At 38.4% G+C, this 20,977-nt stretch overlaps 1 protein-coding gene and 1 pseudogene across 3 annotated transcripts in view; one reads left to right on the plus strand and one right to left on the minus strand.

Annotated features, from left to right (window-relative positions):
* LOC309666647 (uncharacterized protein) overlaps window positions 1-20,977 on the plus strand; it is a 613,160-nt gene that overhangs the window by 64,495 nt on the left and 527,688 nt on the right. The window lies entirely within an intron of this gene.
* LOC309666627 (transmembrane protein 41B pseudogene) lies at window positions 7,617-15,116 on the minus strand (annotated as a pseudogene). Its single transcript has one exon. The product of its transcript is annotated as a transmembrane protein 41B pseudogene (transcript).

Raw genomic sequence — 20,977 nt, forward strand, 5'->3', positions numbered from 1 at the left:
TACTGCTCATTGACAATGCATCTGTTCACCCAAGAGCTCTGAAGGTGATGTACAATGAGATTAATGTTGTTTTCCTGCCTGCTAATAGCCCATGTGTCAGGGTGTAATTCTGACTTTCAAGTCTTATCATTTAAGAAATACATTTTTTGATGCTATAGCTGTCATAGATAGTGATTCCTCTGATGGATCCAGGCAAAGTAAGTTGAAAACTTTCTGGAAAGTATTCACCATTCTACATGCCATTAAGAATATTCATGGTTCATGGGAAGAGGTCAAAATACCAACTTTAACAGGCATTTGAAAGAAGCTGATATCAACCCTCATGGATGACTTTGAGAGGTTTAAGCCTTCAGTGGAGGAAGTAACTGCAGAGGTGGTGGAAGCAGCAAGAGAACTAGTATTAAAAGTGGATCCTGAGGATGTGACTGAATTGCTGCAGTCTCAGGATAAAACTGCAATGGCTGAGGAGCTGCTTCTTATGGGTGAGCAAAGAAAGTGGTCTGTTGAGACAGAATCTGCTCCTGGTGAAGATGCCATGAAGATTGTTGAAATGACAAGAAAGGATTTAGAATATTATATAAACTTAGTTAATAAAGCAGTGGCAAGGTTTGAGAGAACTGACTCCAATTTTGAAAGAAGTTCTACTGTGGGTAAAATGCTGTCAAACAGCACTGCCTGCTACAGAGAAATTGTTCTCGAAAGAAAGAGTCCGTCGATGTGGCAGATGCTGCAGCCATTCCACGTCGGTGACCACCACCCTGCTTAGTCCGCAGCCATCAACATCAAGGCAAGACCCGCCACCGCAAAAAAGATTACCACTCACTGAAGGCTCAGATGATGCTTCACGTTTTTTAGCAATAAAGTATTTTTAAATTAAGGTATGTACATTGTTCTTTTAGACATAATGCTATTGCACACTCAATAGACTATCGTGTGGTGTAAACATAACTTTTACATGCACTGGGAAACCGAAAAATTTATGTGACTCGCTTTATTATGGTGGTCTGGAACCAAATGTGCAAAATCTCTGAGGTGTGCCTGTAATTTTAGAATGAGGTCATTTTTATGGCTATTTTAGAATGAGGTCATTTTTATGTGTTCTTTTAGATACCTAACACACAACGTAGGTCTAATAAATAGTACATAATTACCTCTAGGGAAAAATTGCATTTTAGATCTTCATTTTCTCTGCCACAGAACAGAATGCGAAACTAAAGCAAGAAAGATAAGGATTTATACAGCAGTCCCAGCTGTACACTTAACATGGTGCTGGAGTATTATGGTCAAGGTCTTCTGTTTTGGGGGAGATCAAAACCGTCCTATCAGAGATCATTTTCAGACTTTTAGCAATATTGTGTTTCAACTCTTTTTTTAAGAGTGTACGTACTGTTATATGGATGATTATGGAGAAGCAGAAAAAATGAGGTTTAAAATACCAGAGGATTAGACTTTGGTAGCTTATTAAATCAATAGCACCCGGAAGACTGTACATAAAATGATTTCCATACGTAAAACCTGTTGTTTTGTACAAGACGGAACACATCTGATGAGGAGCAGACCTGCCTGTTACCTCTGGATGCATGTAGCTACATAATGTGTGGGGCCTTGTGCAAAATACAAGTGCAGAGCCCTTTGGAAGAGTTACAGCAGAGCGTGACACCAAGTCTGGTGTTCTTCTAAGTGCAGGGCTCTGTGTGACTGAATAGGGCTCATGCCCATGAAGCCAGCCCTTCCTCTGGCTGTGCTTGCCCAGGATGCCAGGGAAGCGTTCTAATCCTCCAGATGTAACCCATCTTCCTCCCTATTTTACTCATGATGTCCATCATTCTATCTTGGGCACTTATATCCTCTCCCTGGTAAGATACCATTGCCCCTAAGGTATCAGTCACTATAATCTCCATGGGTATGAGTTTGTAGATGCTTACAGCTGAGAGCAGGTTTTATATATGGTAAGATGGAGAGAAACTGGGAGTGGGAGAGAGAGAAAGGGCGGGAGGCCACAGGAGGCTGCCAGGGCGTGGCGTGAGGATCTTGAGTACCTGTGGAAGGAGGTACCCTGTTGAGGGGGATCCCTGAAATGGCCTAGTAGGAATGGAGTGAAGAAAAAATGTTTTTATGTTCACTGTTTTACATGGATTTTATGTTAGGTCCTTTTCAGATTGAGAAGGTGAGTTTGGGTGTCTGTATGCATATGCTAGGGGGTTGTAAACTGCAGGGATTAAAGATGAAAGGAACTCCTCTTTTAGCTACAGATGCTGGGTTCTTCTTTTATGCCTCAACAGAACCTATAGCAGTTTACTCACTCTCATGCCTAGCAACTCCAAAGATGGTTCCTGGGCAAAGCTTTCACCCTGCCTTACAGTACACCTACTCATTACTTCAAAGCAGAGGTTGGATGTTTTTAATGTGGGAAAACAGTGAATGACCTCAAATTTTGTAGTGAAACATCAACTATCCATATACCTGTGGGATGTACAAATCATGTTGATCTTTTCTGTTAACATAGAGAAAGGCAGGATATCAGTTACCTGTTATCACTATAATGCTATATAACAAGCAACCAAAAACACCCCAGTGTTTTGCAACAATAAGCATTTATTTAATGCACACATCTGTGGTTTCCTGGCCTGGGCTGGGCTTCGCAGGGCTTGCTCATGTGTCTGTGGCCAGCCACACAGGGCAACTAGGCAACTCTGTTGTTCTCGGTTAGTCTCGCTCCCGTGACGGGCGTCGGCAGACTGCTGGTTGGTATGGATATTCTTATCCCAGCGGCTAACTTCGCTTGATTCCATGGGTCTACTGTCCTCTAGTAGACTAACCTGGATATTTTTTCACGGCAATGGCAGAGGACAAGAGGCGGGCAGAGTCATAAAACTACTTTTTCACGCTTCTGCTTGCGTCACGTCTGTTAACATCCCGTTGGCTCAAGCAAGTTGCAAGACCAGCCTAGATTCAAATGGTAAGGAAATTCATTCTTCCTTTTTAGGGAGCAAAACTGTAAAGGCACATGGCAAAAGATGTGGATAAAGAGAGGAGTGAAGAATTGAAATCATTTATACAATCAGTTTACCACGGTTGCTAGTTTGGGCACTTACCAGTTAAACTAATAGTCTATCAAAAGTCTTGCCAAGACTTAATATTTAGAGTAAAAGGACATGCTAAGTTTTTTTTTTTTCCTTTGTATTTTTTAAGGTTTACCTTCGAATCAAGTTGGATCACTCAGAAATATTATACCTATACACCAGTTTTAAATACATTGTCTCTTAGGCCCAATCCACCATTCTGTGCCCTGCTTTGTGAAACTGTGGTTGAACCCTATGAACATTTCTCCTTTGACAGCTGCCTTGATGCTAATCTGTCAATACAGGATGCTGGAGGGACCCTATTGAAGTGATGGTGACAAAAAGACCCTCCCTTTCCAGGCTCCAGTACTCAATCCATTGTATTCATCATGGAACTCAGTGGGTCAGCGTGTAGATGGCCCGTGGGGCTGGCCTCAGGGGCCCTCGTGGACTGGCTCCTGCCTCCCACCTAACGGCTGTTTCCGTGGCAACTCTGGTCACATCCTCAGGTTTCTACCTCCTTACCTGGCTGGGACATTTGTACAGACCAGATGGGGGTGTGTTACCCTCTGGCAGGTTTCCTCCCCCGTGATGTGGTAGCTCTACCCTCTTCAAAGTCCTTAGTTCTTCTTTGCCTCCTTGCTTGCATCTCCTCAGCCTAGTAGTTTCTTTTCTGCAAGTGCTATATTGGAATCCCTTAAACCGGAGGTTGGCAAACTCTGATAAGTGAACAAAATAAGGGGATATATACTTATCAAATTAGTTAAAAATTCAGAGTTAGGATAATAGCTAATTATGGGAAAGCTGTGGGGAGGCAAGTACTCTAATGCAAGGCTGTCACGAGTGTGCTGACTTTTGGGAGGTCAATATGAAATATACTATATGTAATTATATATGCAATATGTAATGAAGCCCTTACAGTGTGCATATACTCCTTAGCTCAGAAATTCATAAAATAATGAGGATGTTTGAAGACTTACATACAGATCTGTTTATTGCGGTTCTGCAAAACCTGGGAAAGCTTTAAATATCCAACAGTTGGGACTGGCTGAATAAATTGTAGCATATCCATGGATTAGACTACTTATACTCATGTTTGAAAATTATATTTATTAACATGGAAAAATAGTCATAATGTGAAAAATTCTTGTGCTTGTAACAAAATATATTTTGCAATGTTTAAAAGAAAGAATAATCAGCTGGGATTGGAGAGATTTTGCTGTCTTCCTCCATTTCTTCATGAGTTTTTCAGGTTTAAATATTTTTTAAGCTCCCTGTTATCCAGTATTAAGTGATGTCAATCCCTCTACCACTAGATCACCCAGGGAAACCCTACCTTTTCTTATTGTTAAGAAGGGTTTTCATCTTCTCCAACTCAATATGTGGTCTTTATTTAATATTTGTTTATATCCATTGTACTGGTCCTGCTCATGGGGTAGAATCCCAGATATCTCCTTGGCATTGAGTTATCATTAAAGCCTGGCTTTGGTGTTTTGGGGAAGATGCTAAACATCAATGGATACCAAGAGGTCACAAGAAGATAGAGGTGATGGTCAAACACAAGCATCTTCAAATTGGGGATGAAGTTTCCTGACTTCTTTCATTTCTTCTGATAAAGATCCCACTACTGTCATATAATATAAAATACAGAGTTATAGGGGTGGAGGTGGTATGGACAAGACTTGGGAAGATTGGGAAATATTCTGTGGGAGGTGGTTTCTTGAGATACATGTATGTCATGGTCAAAAAAACACATCCCTTGAGATTGGCTGGTGGTGTCACTCTCTGCCTTCTGAGGCCTCTTCAGCATCTCCTAGTCTTCATCACCTCAGCGACTACAGAAGCCACACCTACTAAGGGAGAGAGATCCAGTGTGGGTGATGGTGTATACTATCTAAAGAAGGCTGGAAGAGGCCTCTTTAAGTGATAGAATTATGGATTTTTTTCCTTTGTGTTTTAAAATTTTTCTACCATAGATGGGTAGTGTTTGTGTAAGTGTTAATAATAATAAAAGTAATAAAAAGGTATTTGGGGTTAAAAAAGAGCCTCAATTCAAAGGAATATATCTGAGGTAGAATTTCATGCCTTCTGAATTGCCTGTCTTCCTTCCAAAAATCACAGTGCTTAACTGACTACCTTTCCCATCTATGGACAAGGACAGAGTTTAGGAGTATGACAGGCAGAACAGTATGTAGTCCTGAAAAATCTTGTTTATCCTTGAACTGTCAGGGACATTGTAATGCTCAATTCTAGGGGTCACTACTCACATGTCTTGCATGTGAGCAATGCCCCATTGGGAAACGTAGAGCTGCTGTGCTCTCCCGTATATTAATTTACTTCTAAATTATTTATTTAATCTGTCGAGAATAAGAAGGAGACCTAGAGGACACTCTAGATTGCTTCATAATTTAATGGGTTAAGACAGTTTCTCTAAGAGCTATATTAACTTTGACAATTGACTAACTGTCCAAATAGAACAATTTACTTCTCTAAACCATTTTTCAATTCTTGAAGAAGGTCAGAGTCATTTATTTGATTTCTTACAAACTGGGATTCCTGGTATTAAGTTAGGGGAGGCTCATTAAAATAAATTGATTTAGAATTGTTTAAAGTTTTTGATATGTGTGGTTGGCTCTAGTGTCTTCTAGGTATTGGATTAAATATTTTAAATTGAAAATTTTGGTTCTAGTCTGTAGGTTATGTAGCTGACATATCTTTGGACAAAGCAAGATTAATTAAAACACTGTTGTTATATTTTTTCAATTCAAGTCCTTGGGGTTTTGAGAGTGAAGTTGTGTATGACTTCCTTATCAGAAAGCCAGAACTTGTTCCAAGTCTGAGTCTCTCTGCTTCTAATTTCTTTGGGCCTCGTGTTGACATTAATCTGCTCACACAGAGAGAAGGCTGGCTGGCACTGTGGAAGGAACCCTGGCATGGAGCCATAAGCCATTAGGTGCAGTCTGGGCTCTGTCACCAGCTAGTGACAGCCTGAATGCTTGACTTCCTGTTTTATTATCTGTAAAATGAGAACAATGATATCTCTTTCTCTGACCTTCATTCTTTTGCTTCCCTCTTTCCCTTTTAAGGACCCTTGTGATTACACTGGGTCCAACTGGATGGGTAATCCAGGATAATCTTTCTATTTTTACATCAGCTAATTAGTAACTGTACTTCCCTCTGTGCAATCTTAATTCCCCTTTGCCATGTAAACGGACATATTCACAGGTTCTGGGGATTAAGGTGGACACTTTGGGAGAGCATTATTCTGCCTACTGCATTGCTGTACTCTCTTTACTTGGTAGTTAAAGGAATAAGATATAAAAGTATATTAACATTATGAATTACTACAATTATGTAATTTAAGATATTGGCTGGATAAAGCATTTTCATGTGTTTCAAGATGAAACAGACCTAAAAACTCATCCCATCAACATTTGCTATTACCATGTGAACATGAAGGAAGAGATTAGACTAGTTTAGCAGAAGCCAAGGAACACCAAAGATTGCCAGCAAACCAGCAGAAGCTAGGAAGCTAGGAAGCTAAAGGCGTGGAACATTTACTCTCTTAATCTTTGACTTTCTAGCCTCTAGAACTAAGGCAATAAATTTCTTTAAGCCATCCAGTTTTTAGTACTTTGTTCCGGCAGCTCTAACAAACTGATATATCTCTCCAGTCACTGAAGTGGGAAGCTTGAAGGTGGTGAGAGACTGACAAGAGTTCCAGTCTATCCTTGGGGTTCTAAGCCAGCCTTGCAGGTTCGTTTGTCCTTGTTTCTCTTATTTCACATCTGACTTTCAAACTGCTTTATCTACCGATCTCAGGTTCTAGAATCATGTGAAGAGGTAACAGCTTCACAGAGACAGTCTCCCATAATTTCGTGAGGTCAATCAAATTCATATAATAAAATCTTTCTCTCTTTCTCTCTCTCTCTACACACACAAACACACGCACACGCACATACACATACACATCTCCTAGGGGCTGTTTCTTAGATTAAGCCCTGATTGATGTAGAACCCTTTATATATTCTTAATACCAGTCCTTAGTCAGATATGTTTTGGAAACATTTTTTTTCCCCCCAGTCTGATTGTCTTTCCATTTTCATAATGATGTTTTCAGATAACAACAATTTTTTTTATCTTGGTGAAGTAAAATTTATTGGCCAGTGACTTTTTCGGTCTGGTCTAAGAAATCTTTGTTTCAAAGTCATGAAGATATTATCCTACCTTTTTTCAGCATGGTATAAGCTGGTGATCAAAGTTTTTTTTTTTAATGGATTTTCAGTTGTTCCAATACCATTTATTAAAATGACCTTTCTTTCTTCGTTGGATTGCTTTAGTATCTTTGTTTGTTCTGGTTTTTTTGGTTTGTCTATTTTGGCTGCGCCATGTGGCATGAGGGATCTTAGTTCCCTGACCAGGGACTGAACCTGTGCCTCCTGCAGTGCAAGCGTGGAGCCTTAACCACTGGGCCACCAGGGAAGTCCCACTTTAGTATCTTTGTTGGAATTAATTGACTATATCCACTTGGGTTTATGGCTGAACTCTATGCTGTTCCATTGATTTGCTTGTTTACTCTTGGGTCAAGATCACACTGTAATGACTACTATAACTCTATAGTAAACCTTGAAATCTGGGAATGTAAATCTCATAACTTTGTTTTTTTAGAAACTGTTACAGCTATTCTAGATTCTTTGAATTTACATATGAATTTCAGAACGAGTTTGTTAATATCTTAAAAAAATCCTCCTGGGATTTTGATTGGGCCTGAATTTGATATGCAGATCAATTTAGGGAAGTATTCGTGTCTTAATAATGTTGCTATGCTATAAACATATAAACATAACATATATCTCCATTTATTTGGGGTTTTTCTTAAATATTCTCAGGAAATGGTTTTTAGTTTTCAGTGTAGAGGTTTCACACATCTGTTATTAAATTTATTCTTAAGTATTTTTAATCTATTGTCAATAGTATTTTAAAATATTTTCTAATTGTTTGTTGCTAGTACATATAAATGCAATTTATTGTTGTATACTGACCTTGAATCCAACAAACTTGTTAAATTCATTTGTTCTAATTTTTAAAAATAGATTCCTGGATAAAATCCAACTCACTGACAACACCAAATACTGGCAAGGATATGGAGCAACAGAAAAACTCATTCCTTGCTGGTGAGAATGCAAAATGTACAGCCTCTTTGGAAGACAGTTTGGCAGTTCTTTACAAAGCTAAATATAGGCCTACCATATGATCCAGCAATTGTGCTTCTAAGCATTTACCCTCAAGCCTGCACATGCATGTTTGCAGTAGCTTTCTTTAGAACTGCCAAAAACTGAAAGCAACCAAAAGAGACTCCAACAGATTAATGGATGAACGAACTGTGGTACATCCATACAATGGAATATTATTTAGCAATACAAAGAAATGAGCTATCACCCATGAAAAGACATATAGGAAATGTAAATTAGTATTGCTAAGTGCAAGAAGTCAATCTGAATAGGCTGTGTATTCTGTGATTATGACTATGTGACATTCTGGAGAAAGCCAAGCTATGGAGACAGTAAAAAGATCAGTGGTTGCCAGGGGTCTGTGAGAGGAAAGGGGCATGTGCAGTGCAGACCTCAGCAACGTGATGGCAGCAGGTGGCAGGGGGAAGGGGTGAGGGTGGAATGGTGGCCATGAGGTGGAGGGAGGTGACTCATTAACCTCTGACCACACCAAAAGTAACAGAGTCTTAGGCCTCACGGTGTATAGCTGTTGTGGCTTGATTTTGAACTAATAGAGGCTGTGGTTTTAGCAGTGTGTTTGGGCCAAGTGGATCCTTGTCAGATGACAGCAGGCCCCAGAAGGTTTAGGAAGTAAGTGCAGCTGATGCAAAGGAGGAGGTTTTTCCCCTTTCAGTATATAGGACTTTTAGATATTAAGGCCTAGAAAAATTATGTGATGCTTGTTCTGTAAAAGTCTACAGGTCAGGACTTAAAACTACAACTAAGTTTCACGAGTGGCTTAGAGCACTGATGTGTATTTCTAGCAGCTTGAGGTAGGTGGAGAAGAGAGGTGACTTCAAATCTGTTCCTCTTTATGTTGTTTTCAAGTCATTCTGGGCCAAGGGAGGATCATGTGGAGAGACTGACTGCTTGTGTTGTGTGTGCCTTGTTGACAGTCTTGTAGGGGATATTCTTCCTATCACGTGGCCTCAGTTGACTCTGGGTTTGTTAGTTACATAAGCCCTGATCATTACTTTAGGATTTAACACAAATTGTAGCTTCATCCATAAGTGTGGGATTAAGTAATAAACAACTAAGTAACATCAACGTTTCTGGTTCTTAAGAAGATGATGAATGAGCCAGGGTGGTTGGCTCCCTCCCCCAAATCAACCTTGGAGAAACTACAAAATCAAGAGGTAAAAATGAATTCAAGGAACTAAAAACAATGAAACCCCATGAAGAAATCCTTGTGAGACTGAAGTCTCTGTTCACTTACTATGTATAGAGCAGGTAGATGGCTGCAGCCCAGGGTGGAGGGTGTTAGTAAAAGGATTTGTTGGAGGAACACAGTGGATAAGATAAACAATAGAAATCTGTGGAGGGTGATTATACAGCCTAAACAAATGTGGGGAGATAGATTCCATAGGCCTACCTAGTTTCATACCCTGAGGCAGAGGCTATAGCACCAGACTCAAGGCTACTGGTCACAAGAGTGTAGTAAACACAGGGCTCAAAGGGGAAATGGAAATGAAGAGATTTTGAATGTGCACGAAAGTTACCTCAGATAAGACCCGGTGACTAAGGCTGACACCACTGTAAATTTCTAAATTTTGCAAGAACACAGTAATATCTCAAATGCCAGTTCTCTGAGAAACAGGTGGATTTTCTCTCCAGGTATAGTAAACATAATGTCATTATTATTATGAGAATTAAATGCAAAGATGCAACTAAAGTGCTTGGAAAACAGGGCTCAACAAATATTAGCTGTCACTTAAAATTATTTTCAAGTTTAATCTGGGGGGTAGCGTACTCCGTCAGTGGTCAACTGAACTCACTTGATAAAACCTCTATTTTGCCAGTCATTTTCTTTCAATATGACTCTCAAAAGAAAAAGTCTTATTATAAGGCAAGAAGAAATATGAAATGATGAAAATGATACATTTTCTATGAAATATGAAAATTTTCTATGAAAATTTATATATATCATATCTATGAAAATGATATATTCTTGTAGAAAAATCTATGAACCTACAAGCAGAAGTACCCAGGAAATCCTTTTGGGATTTGGACATAAATGATACTGTTGGAGAGTAGCAGAGACTGCTTGGGCAAATGAACGTGTGTGATGTATTCTTGAAATAGATCACAGAAATTGCACAGAGGCAAGAAATAATGAAGACAGATCTTTTCCTTATCTGGACATCTATTAGTTGGCTTATTTAGTTAAAATCAGACACCACTTTGACAATTCATTTTTAAAGGTATAAAAGTGATAAAGTGAATTGCTTTGCTGGGCCTAATTCTGGCCAACAAGGAGCTATTGGCTGGTAAAATGGAAGTGATTGAAACCTTAGGATAAAGCAGCTTTTTATTATGACAATTTAAAAAACTACAGAAAAGTGAGTGATTAAACAAACATCCATGTACTTATCACCTGGATTTAATAATTATTCACATATTGCCTAGGGATCAGTTCTTTCTCTGGGTTTCTAATACTGCCAAATGCCGATATAGAAAACATTAAGTTAGCAATAATCGTTTGATAAAGTCAAAAATAAAGGAATGGAGCTATTTATCAGGATAATACCTCTTCTTGATATTATGCTACACCTAGTATTCATTTTGCAATTCTTTTGCCCATTATGAATGAATTCCTTTCTGAGTTTTTCATGAGTAATCTTCATGTCTATAATTTCCCCCTTTGAAAAAAGTGGGTGGTCATTCATTCTCAGTGGGATGCACTATTTTTCAATATAGGGAAAAGATCATTTCAATGAAATACTTTGGATCTGAGAATTCCATACAGAGAAAAGTGAAGCAATCGGTGGTTTGACTTTTATTGATATGGAAAGTAATGATTCTGAGAAATATCTGTCTATATACAGTGCAGTGGTAGGGTGACTTCTACTTCGAAATAAATCTTGAATTTGTAAATAAAATAGTATTTCACCTTTATATGATACTATTCCTTCCAAGAGCTCAAAAGTTTTTCAAATTTATTTCTCCATTTATTTTCATTATAGCTCTGTGATGTAGATAAGAAGGGATAGGTATAACTTAGTGATTCATAGTCTAAAGGGAAAATGTATTTTGGGGATATTTTATTTGAAAGTCAAGAGAATATATCTTATTGTTTCTTACCAAGAATTGTAAAGACCATAAAATATATTGAAACATATAAATATATGTTTATAGTGTAGGTATCCCTTTTTTCTTGAAAATTTATAATTGATGCTTGTAACCCATAGGGTAGAAAAATGAAACACATAAAAATACTATATGCTTTGTTTTATGACTGTAGATGATATATGTCACTATACCTGTGAAAGCCAAGCATTTGTCTATCGTAAACCCTGGAAGCATAAAATCAGCTTAAATATATGCCTTGGTAAGAGTAGTAGTAGAGAGGGAAGAATGTTAGCAGGCTTGAGGAAGTCCTGTTAGATACTAACAAGAAAGATCATTAAAGCTGTTTCAGACAATACTCTTAATAGTTTCTGACAGTTCGAACCCTGTGCATGTAATTCTCATTGAAATGTGTTTGAAATCATATCTTTCATTGAAGAATATACACTAAAGTATTATTAGGTGTAATCTATTCTTATAGGGATTATAGGTAATTTTATTTCCCTATTTATATTTTCTAGTATTTATTGCTTATTTTTTTACAATAACATTAAGAAAGAGAAGAAATATGTGTTTTTTTTAAAGTTTTTCAGTACAATTTATTCTTCCTACATTTTAATTTACATTTATTAAGTGTCTTAGAAATATTACACTCAAAGTAATAGAGCTCCAGAGAGAGGCCATTAACTAAGAGGGGAACAGTCTCAGTGTGTCAACTTCCTAGTTAGCCTGCTCGCCTCCCCACTACACATATTTGCCTTCTGGTGGTTATTACTATGTAATTGTCTTCAAGTTGTGGCTGAAGCTTGAGTCTACATCTGGCATCAGGCCAAGTCTGTGAATCCATGAATATAGGCCACCAAATGCACTTAGGGTACAGCCTGCTAAAGGTTCTTTCTTGACCGTCAATGATGATGAATGTGAAAAGACTGGCTATTCTCTTGGGAGAAGAAAATATACTCCACCTTAAGTGACCGCTACAGTTTTCTAACAGAAAAAATAATCAGCCAAGGGAGAGGATCAATGATAAGGATAGGGAAAATACTCTGAGAAGAGAGTAAGTACAATATATACATAATGGAATAAATAGTGAGGCTGTTCCTGAGTCCAAACTCTTATTTTTAAAAGTCTGATAAAAATTACTCAATTACATTTTATACAGTAATATTTAGTGAGCTTTGTCCAAAAAGGCTATGTTTTAAATTTGTTTGTAAAAATAACAAAAGCTTTATCACTCAGTCTCTGGTCAATAAGAAAGGAAGAAAACCTGGCTAGAAGTAACAATAAATAATTTCACACAAAAGGCCAGGTGACATAAGAATAGTATATTAATTAATATATTTTCTTTGTATTTACAGTAAATCGATTTGTTAATACTGTGATAGAAAAAATAATCAGTCCACATTATGTAGTAGAAACAGGCTTTGAGGCTGATCATACCTCTCACAATAAAAACATTCAAGGATTCTTCCACATCTAAAGTACTTTTCAACATGACAGTGTTGGGTGAAGGTAAACCTGACAGAGTACTTTATGTCCTAGAATCAGGGAATCGAGGATATTACCAACCATTAAGCAAGCAGCAAAAAGCTGTTTCGTTTTTCCAGGACTATTTAAATATAGTAGTTACCATATGAGAATTTAATTTTACTTTGAGATACAAAAAGTAAAAACCCTAAATAGGGAAACTGCATTAATCAAAAGCAGCCCCAAACAAAAAAGCCATCAACAGAAATGAAACAAGGCATTCTTAACGAATGTTTCATTCTTAATGAAACAAGGCATGCATAAAAAGGATAATTACATAATACATACTTTAATGACCAGACTAATAAATAAATGAGGTAAATTTTACAGTCATTGGAACAAATAAACTATATTCAACCACTTAAGTGTTGTACTGATACTGCTTTTGTTTCAAAATATAAAGGAATATAATTAATCTAACATCTAAAAACTGCATACTTTGAATGTTTGCTCTTTTGATCCCCTTTTGAGATAGTAAAGGGGAACTGTGTAACAAAATATTATCTGAATATAAATTATCAACACCAATATGATACAATTATCATGTAAGTGCCATTCTGTATATGCACAGTGGACATATTTTGAAAGCTAGGAAACAGATGAAAACAGACCGGTCAGAATTTTAAATTTCAGACTAATCCATGATAATCTAGAACAGAAGAAGACAAAAATAAAATTCACTAAATAGATATAACTTGATATCTTTTCCAAATTCAGTAGTCCACTAAGATGCAACTTCTAAACAAGTCTATTACCTCAAAGGTAAAAAGGAAGAAAACGTAAATCTCTTTTGAGCTTTAGTTTTCAAGTTTATGCTCTGAAAGAAGGCCAACATTAGTCAGAACAGCAATACTGTATCTTTGCTTTTGAATTTTGTATTTGCTTTTTCTATTTTAGTTATAGTATGGAATAGAGAGAAAAATATTAAATTATCAAGTCAAGGGTAAGTATTTCTGGCCAGTTCATGAAATATATTGAGCTAATGAGTTGGGTCAAGAATTTCCTACTATGCCGCTACATTTATTATGTATAGCCTTGGAATAGTAATTTAGGAGATGTCTATCATAACTACTGACGGCACTTTTCATGGTATATCAATTTCCACTTTTACTTTCTTCTCTCCTTTGCCACTTAAATGCATTATTTTAACCACCTGATAGGAAATTTTATTTTACAAATTCCTGTTTCATTTACTGAAGAGGTGATTTTAGCACATAAATCTGCCAATCCTGATAGATGATGATGGTGATGATGGTAGGAAAACTAAAACCCAGAGGATTATTCACTCAAATTTCTGCTTTAGTTTGTTTTTGGAAGATCGCTGGCAGAATAGAAAGAAGAGCCAAAATCATTAGAACAAACACAGAGTTCCAGGAAACAGCTTCCCCTGCTGTTGTAAGCTGGTACAGTGTTGTTCCTGCCTTAATTGCTACAAAAGAGGGAGGTGCAACACCTAGAAAAGTGCCAGTAAAAAGAACTTTCAATGGCACGTTTATCACAGGAGACATGAATAAACCAATTAGGCAGAAATGGTGTTATTCTCAAAAATATAATGTAGTTAATGAGCTGTTCTCTGTGACGTTCAACCTACTGTGACCATTACACTGCTTTCTCCGTTAGGTATTTATATACAACCGGCCTCCCAACTAAATAGGAGGGCATATAGCAGAACGAGGCACCGAGTCCAGAACACAAGCAAACAAGAAATAAGGCTAGTGGAAAGGGATAAAGAAACCCTGAGAGTATACTGAGAAATACAGAGCCCGGAATAGCAAATGTTCGCAAGAAAATATATGCAGCAAAATAAGCTACAAGTACTTGTACGTAAAAGGTGTCCTTATATTTGGATAAAACTCTTCCTAGAGCCTTGGCATCATCCACATCTCTGGGAACCTTTATATTCACTCCTTCTTCTTCACTACGCTGAGGAAAAGTTTTATATACCAAAAACATAACCAAAGCTGCAGATAAGAAAATGGACACCAGTATAAGAAGCGACATTCTTGCCGACCCAGCTTCTGCACAGGCCTTCTCCTTCAGCTGGTCTCCGCTGCCTGGCGCCGAGGGACCCCGCGGCCCCGCTGCCTTGTGCCCCGAGGGGTCGTACGGAGCGCCCCGCGTGCGATCTTTCGTCATGGCTGCTGCAGGGAAGGTGCGGGAAGCGGGGTGAGGCGGCGGCGGCCCCGTAGCAACGAGCCGCAGCCGCTTCCAGGACGACCACCGCACCGGAGACGACCTCAGGCCCGCGAGCACAGTCGAAATACATGTTTTTAAAAAGAAGTAATGTCTTTGTGAACGCTTAGAAATTTACTTGTGAGAGGAATCCAACCCCAAACACGGCATCAGAGGAAATAAAGATTCTTCATTGTATTTTTGTTATCGCCCTCATAATTCTTGTGTGTTTAATGGCTTAGGATTCTGATCCATCAGTCATTTTTGTTAAGCACTCTCTAGGCTCAATACGTATTGTGGAGCCAAAATAGGAGGATGATAAATCATGGAGCTTTCTTGTAATGAGCACAGGATCATTCTTTTTAGAGACAACACACATACGAAAAAGTGGAGACCAATCAGACGCTAAACTGTCTCACTGAGAGTGCAGAGAATGGAGAGGTCAGGTTGGAGCAGCCTGAGATTTTAAGAAAGATGAGATTTGAGCTTGGCTTTGAAGGAAGTGTGATTAAGGAGCCTTGAAAGTCAGGACATAGAGGAACTGCTTTTATTCATCATCAGTCTTGACTGAGAAAATTATGGGGGAAATTCTGTCTTAGGAGAATTAGTTTGAATATTCTCCCTTGAACAGGGGGCAAGACTTGGGGAAGAGTAGTAGAGGAGACTGGTTGTCCCTGATTTCTCTTCTCTCTCTCTCAATAGCAGGAGAGCCCTGAGATTTTTTTTAGCTGGGCACATGGCCATCCATTTCCCAGCTTTCTTTCCACTGAACCATGGCCACGTCATTATGTTCCAGCCTGGAAGTTGTGAGGGAAAATGATATGTGATACTTCCAAAGACATGTCCTTAAAGGAAGGGGCTGTACTGTTTATCCCTCCTTCTTCTATCCTGCTGCTGCTCTATGGGAGAGGGAAATTATCTTCTATCTTTTTAAAGGTATATTAGCTCAGGTTTGTATTTCATGCAGCTGAACCTATACCCTAACTAATAAAATTTGGTATGTGAAAGTAGAGTACTATTTGTAACAGAAACTTAGCTAGATGCATTTATTTGATAGTTTCAGGGATACAGACCTTGCAGAATGTAAAGGGGGTCACATTTTTTATGGTGTGGCAAAACAGTGGCAAATGTACCTCTGACACTTGGATGGGCAGATTATGGGCCAAGTGAGCCAATAACTCCAGGGGAAATGGTGGGGAAAAAAAAAAAAATGTCTGTTGGCAGCTTCTGACCTCTTTTAAAAGGCCCTGCAACAAAGAGGAGCGCTCAGGCTAGAACTAGCTGGTTTGCAAGTAGAAATGGAGGGAAATACAATTTTGATGAGGGACTTGGTGCCTGAGGCAATCTCAGATGACTGGGGTTCTGGTAATTTGGGGCCTCACAGGGCTGAAGAAGTAAACTGATTCTGTAATACAAATTCAAGCAATTATAGAACTGTCAGTTTTAGCAGGAGATAGGAATAGGGCCACAAAACTTTTCAAGCACCCCTGTTAGACTATGGGAACCAGTCTGGCCGTGAAGATGAGATTAAGGGTGTTGCCTTGTCCCCAAGTCTCAGTTGGCTTCCAGTAGCTGCCACTGCTCTAGGCAGGGTACAGAGGTTGTAAGTAAAATGTCAGTCCTCAAGTCTTGAAGCAATGTTTGGATGAAATCTTTGGCTGAGTTCATCCCTTGAAAACTAAAAGACTAGAATCCTCGTAAGTTTTTGAGGGAATGTTATTACCAAATGATCCACATGTCAGGCCTGCAAAAGCCTGTGATTTTTTTTTTTTTTTTTAACCTCTAAAGCAACTTGCAAATCTGCAAACCTGCATTGGTGGGAAGTAGGTTGTGAAAGCTATGCAGCCTCACTTCAGAAGCGTCTAAGGAGGATAACGGACAAGAAACAAACCCCTGGAGGGCCAAACCAGAGGCCTGCGAGAAAAATGGACAAGCAGACAGAAGAACTGAGGCCTTCTAGAATGGCTAATGGAGACACTTATGAGCTCTGGGAATTTGCACAATATAGGCTCATTTTTTATTTCAAATTTAAGATTCGTTTTTTAAAGTATACGTATCATATAAAAGTTTTATCTCATGAAAATATGCCCCATATTAAATAATTTTTAAGATACATAATAACTTATGGGTAATGTTTTCAATTTAGTTTATCCATTATCATAGTGCCTGAACCTGCCTTTGTTTCCTCTTCTAAGGCTCAGTGCAGAATATAACTTCCCCCATGAGGAGGGGCCAGAAATCAGGGATACTAGGAAGACCAGTCTAAGTTGTCATTGATGATGCCAAGAGGCGCTTAACACCATGACCATGTTATTTAAACGTAAATTAGAAGATAAGCTGTATGAGTGAACTTCATGAAGTTTTTCATGTAAAGTGTATTTTATGTCATCAAAGATATTTGATAATTGGGTAGCTTTTATTGTGATTATCCTGTATCTCCCCTACCATTGAGTGTATCGGGTAAGACAATAGCTTTTGTTTGTTTGTTTTTTTGGTAAATAACTAGACCACATCTGGACCTGATATGAAGGAGGGCATACCACTGAAAAACAAACAAAAACAACAAAACCTGGATTTTGAGCTGATGCAGTAATTGTGGTGTCCTTTGAGGTCTGGGTGCGTGTGCTGCATATATTGGAAGTATACTAGGCCACTCAGGTCTCCTTTTAAGAGAGCTTCTCAAGCAAGAGGTGCAGTCAGCAGCAGCACCTTTGAGATCCACCAAAGTCTTGGAGCAGAGGACACGCTCTCCCTCACTCTCTGGGTGACTCTAGCCAATGACTGAGCATGGTGGGGTTCTAGGTGCTGGCCATTGCTGCCCAACATGAAACTCATGCAAAGGACAATATTTGCTTTGTAACTTCCTGTGGGGCTGGCTAAGAGTTTTTTGAGGGGTACCATAGTCTGGGCTCTTCCTATCCAAGCCTCCTTCTTTTTTCCTTTCCTTTCAAAGGCATCAGACCTACACTGAGCACTGGAAGCTTTTCGTGCCTACTCCTACTCCCTCTCCCCTTTGTCTTTCACAGGCTTCTCCACCCAAAACATCTCTTGCCCTTCTAACTCTGCCTTGACCACTGTTTCCCGGAGGGCCAGAGCCAGCACAGGCGCACATGCATGTTCGTTCACTGTAGAGTCAAGTGACAGGCAGTATTACATGTCCTTGTCTGTGGGATACAAGTTATTACTACTCTGCCACTCAATGGAGAATGTTCTTTGCATCACGTTAAATAGATTTTCCTTTTTACACTTCACCAAGTGCCTTTGTTTTATCCTCAAGTTTTTCCAAACTCCCATCCATATTATTTACTCTATATATTCTCAAATTTTCCCTGAGTCTTTCCATCCCAACCCTCTGTCTCCTGGCTCCCATCTCTACGAGGACTCTCTAGCACAGCTAGAGTGTGGCCATGACTTCGCTTCACTGCTCTCTTGAGTTGGGAATGACTATTTTGCGGGGCCCTAGGCCTTCTTTCTTTGTTTTGATGGTATACTTTCCTATTTTCTTAAAATACATTTTCATGCCTAAGAAAGATTGCATTTAAGGCAAACTTCCGAGTCCTCGCATGTTTGAAAACGTCTTTACTCTGACCTCATGAATGATTATTATGTTGGCTATAGAAGTCTGGGGTAAAAATCATTTTCCCTGGGAATTTTGAAGACCTTCCTCTATTGCCTTTCCACATCCTGTGTTCTGATGAGATGGCTGATATCTTTGATTTTCATTCCCTTGTCTTTTCTCCTGGGTAGCTTTTTGGATCATTTCTTTATACTCAGAGGTATGACATTTTACCAGGACATATCTAATCCTGGGTACAGAATGAGTCCTTTCGGTCTAAAGACTGACTTAATCTTCAAGGAAATTATCAATTAGTGCTTCTGTGATAATTTTTCCCTCATTTTTTTTTTCTCTTTCTGGAATTCTTATTTGGATGTAAAATGCCTTGAAATAATCTTTCGAATCTCTCATCTTTTCTCCCATGTTTCAGTCTCCTTGTATTGCAATCGGGGAGAGTTCTTTAGATTTATTTTCTAACTTTTCTATTGAATTTTTATTTGGCAATCAAATTTTAATTTCCAAAAGTTTTCTTGTTATCTGATACGGTCTTGTACCTACTGTCTTGTAGTTATTTATGAGTGCAGTATCTTTTTAAAAAGTTAATATTTTGGGGGGAAATACATTATACATTCAAGAGTATTACTATGTATTTTAAATATATAACAAAATGAATCCCCATGTACCTATCACTCCAGGTAAGAAAGGAAACAGCAGCACTATAGAAGCCCCTGTGTTCTCTTCTTTAATCATATTCCCTTCCTTCCAGAGGTAGTTCCTACACTGAAGGTTGTGTTAATCATTCCTTTTCTTTTGAAAATAGTTTTATCATCTATGTATGTATTCCTAAACACTGATTATTTAGCTTTGCCTGTTTTTTAACTTTATAAATGGATTTACACTGCATGTTTTTCTTTACGAATTATTTCTCTTGATTTTGGGATTGCTTATTTACCAACAGCTTCCATTCTCTGTTTCTTTGAAGTCGACAGTTTATATCTTTTAAAGAAAGCATTATTATCATTTTAATGAAACTTCAGCAGGGAAAGGAGGTAAATGTGTATGTTTAGTCTGTCATATTAAACTAGAAGCCTAGATGAAATTTCTTTTTTAATAGCATGTGAATTGTGCTATTTTATTCATTCATACTCGTTCTTATTGGCATGTTAGCATATATATGTTTATTATATGTGATATATATGAAAGTAACAATTTAAAAATATTTTATCATTAAAAGATGTGAAGTAAATGCTCTTAAGGAGGTAGTGGGATGTAACAGGGCTTGGGATCAATCAAACCAGAGTTAAAATCCCTATTCCACCACCTTTTAGCTGAGAGATAGTGGGCAAATCACTTAGCTTCTAAAACTCCCAATTTCCCCTTTTGTAAATGGGGATAAAAATACCTACTCGGAGATTGGGATTGACATGTATACACTACTATGTATAAAATAGATAACTAATGAGAACCTACTGTATAGCACAGGAAACTCTACTCACTGCTCTGTGGTGACCTAAATGGGAAGGAAATCTAAAAAAAGAGGGGCTATATGTATATGTATAACTGATTCACTTTGCTGTACAGCAGAAACTAACACAACATTGTAAAGCAACTCTATTTCAATAAAAATTAAAAAAAAAAGCCTACCCCAAAGTGTTGTTTGATAATTAGATGAGGCAGTGTACGTGAAGGATTTAACCTAGTGCTCAACATAAAGTAAATACTCAATAAACAAAGTTCCTGTTCTTCCCTCTCATTAAAGAAAAGTGAAGCTTTTCTGTCCTAAGAAATCTCATAAGCAGGGCTAGTTTTACGTCCTGTGCAGTCACACCAGGCCCTGTGCTCAGAAGGACCCATGTTTGGTTTAATGCTCTACTGTCCCTGTCTTGAAATTATGAATAATTTTATCTTTGAGCTTATGTTATGTAAGTGAAGTCTGGGGCGATGGAGCATGTGTATGTGCAGAAGAGGTAAATTTAATATGTGTCCACCTTTTCTTACCACTCCATTCACATAAACTGCTCACAATGCTCTCTGAGCACAGAATTCCAGCAAACGCATGGTGCATGGGAGTTTAGTGAGACTCAAACAAACATAAGGTAAGTTTCATGTCTGTGACTAAGTTGGGGTGACAGCAGCCCTGAGAACACACTTTTTTTTTTTTAAGTTTTTTGGCTGCGTTGGGTCTTCGTTGCGGCATGCAGGATCTTTTTATTGTGGCACGGGGGCTCTTCGTTATGGCGCGTGGGCTTCTCTCTAGTTGTGTCGTGTGGGTTTTCTCTCTCTAGTTGTGGCATGTGGGCTCCAGAGTGGGTGGGCTCTGTTGT

This window comes from Balaenoptera physalus (assembly GCF_965194825.1).
Source record: "Balaenoptera physalus genome assembly, chromosome: 9".
In the NCBI taxonomy this organism is placed as follows: domain Eukaryota; kingdom Metazoa; phylum Chordata; class Mammalia; order Artiodactyla; family Balaenopteridae; genus Balaenoptera; species Balaenoptera physalus.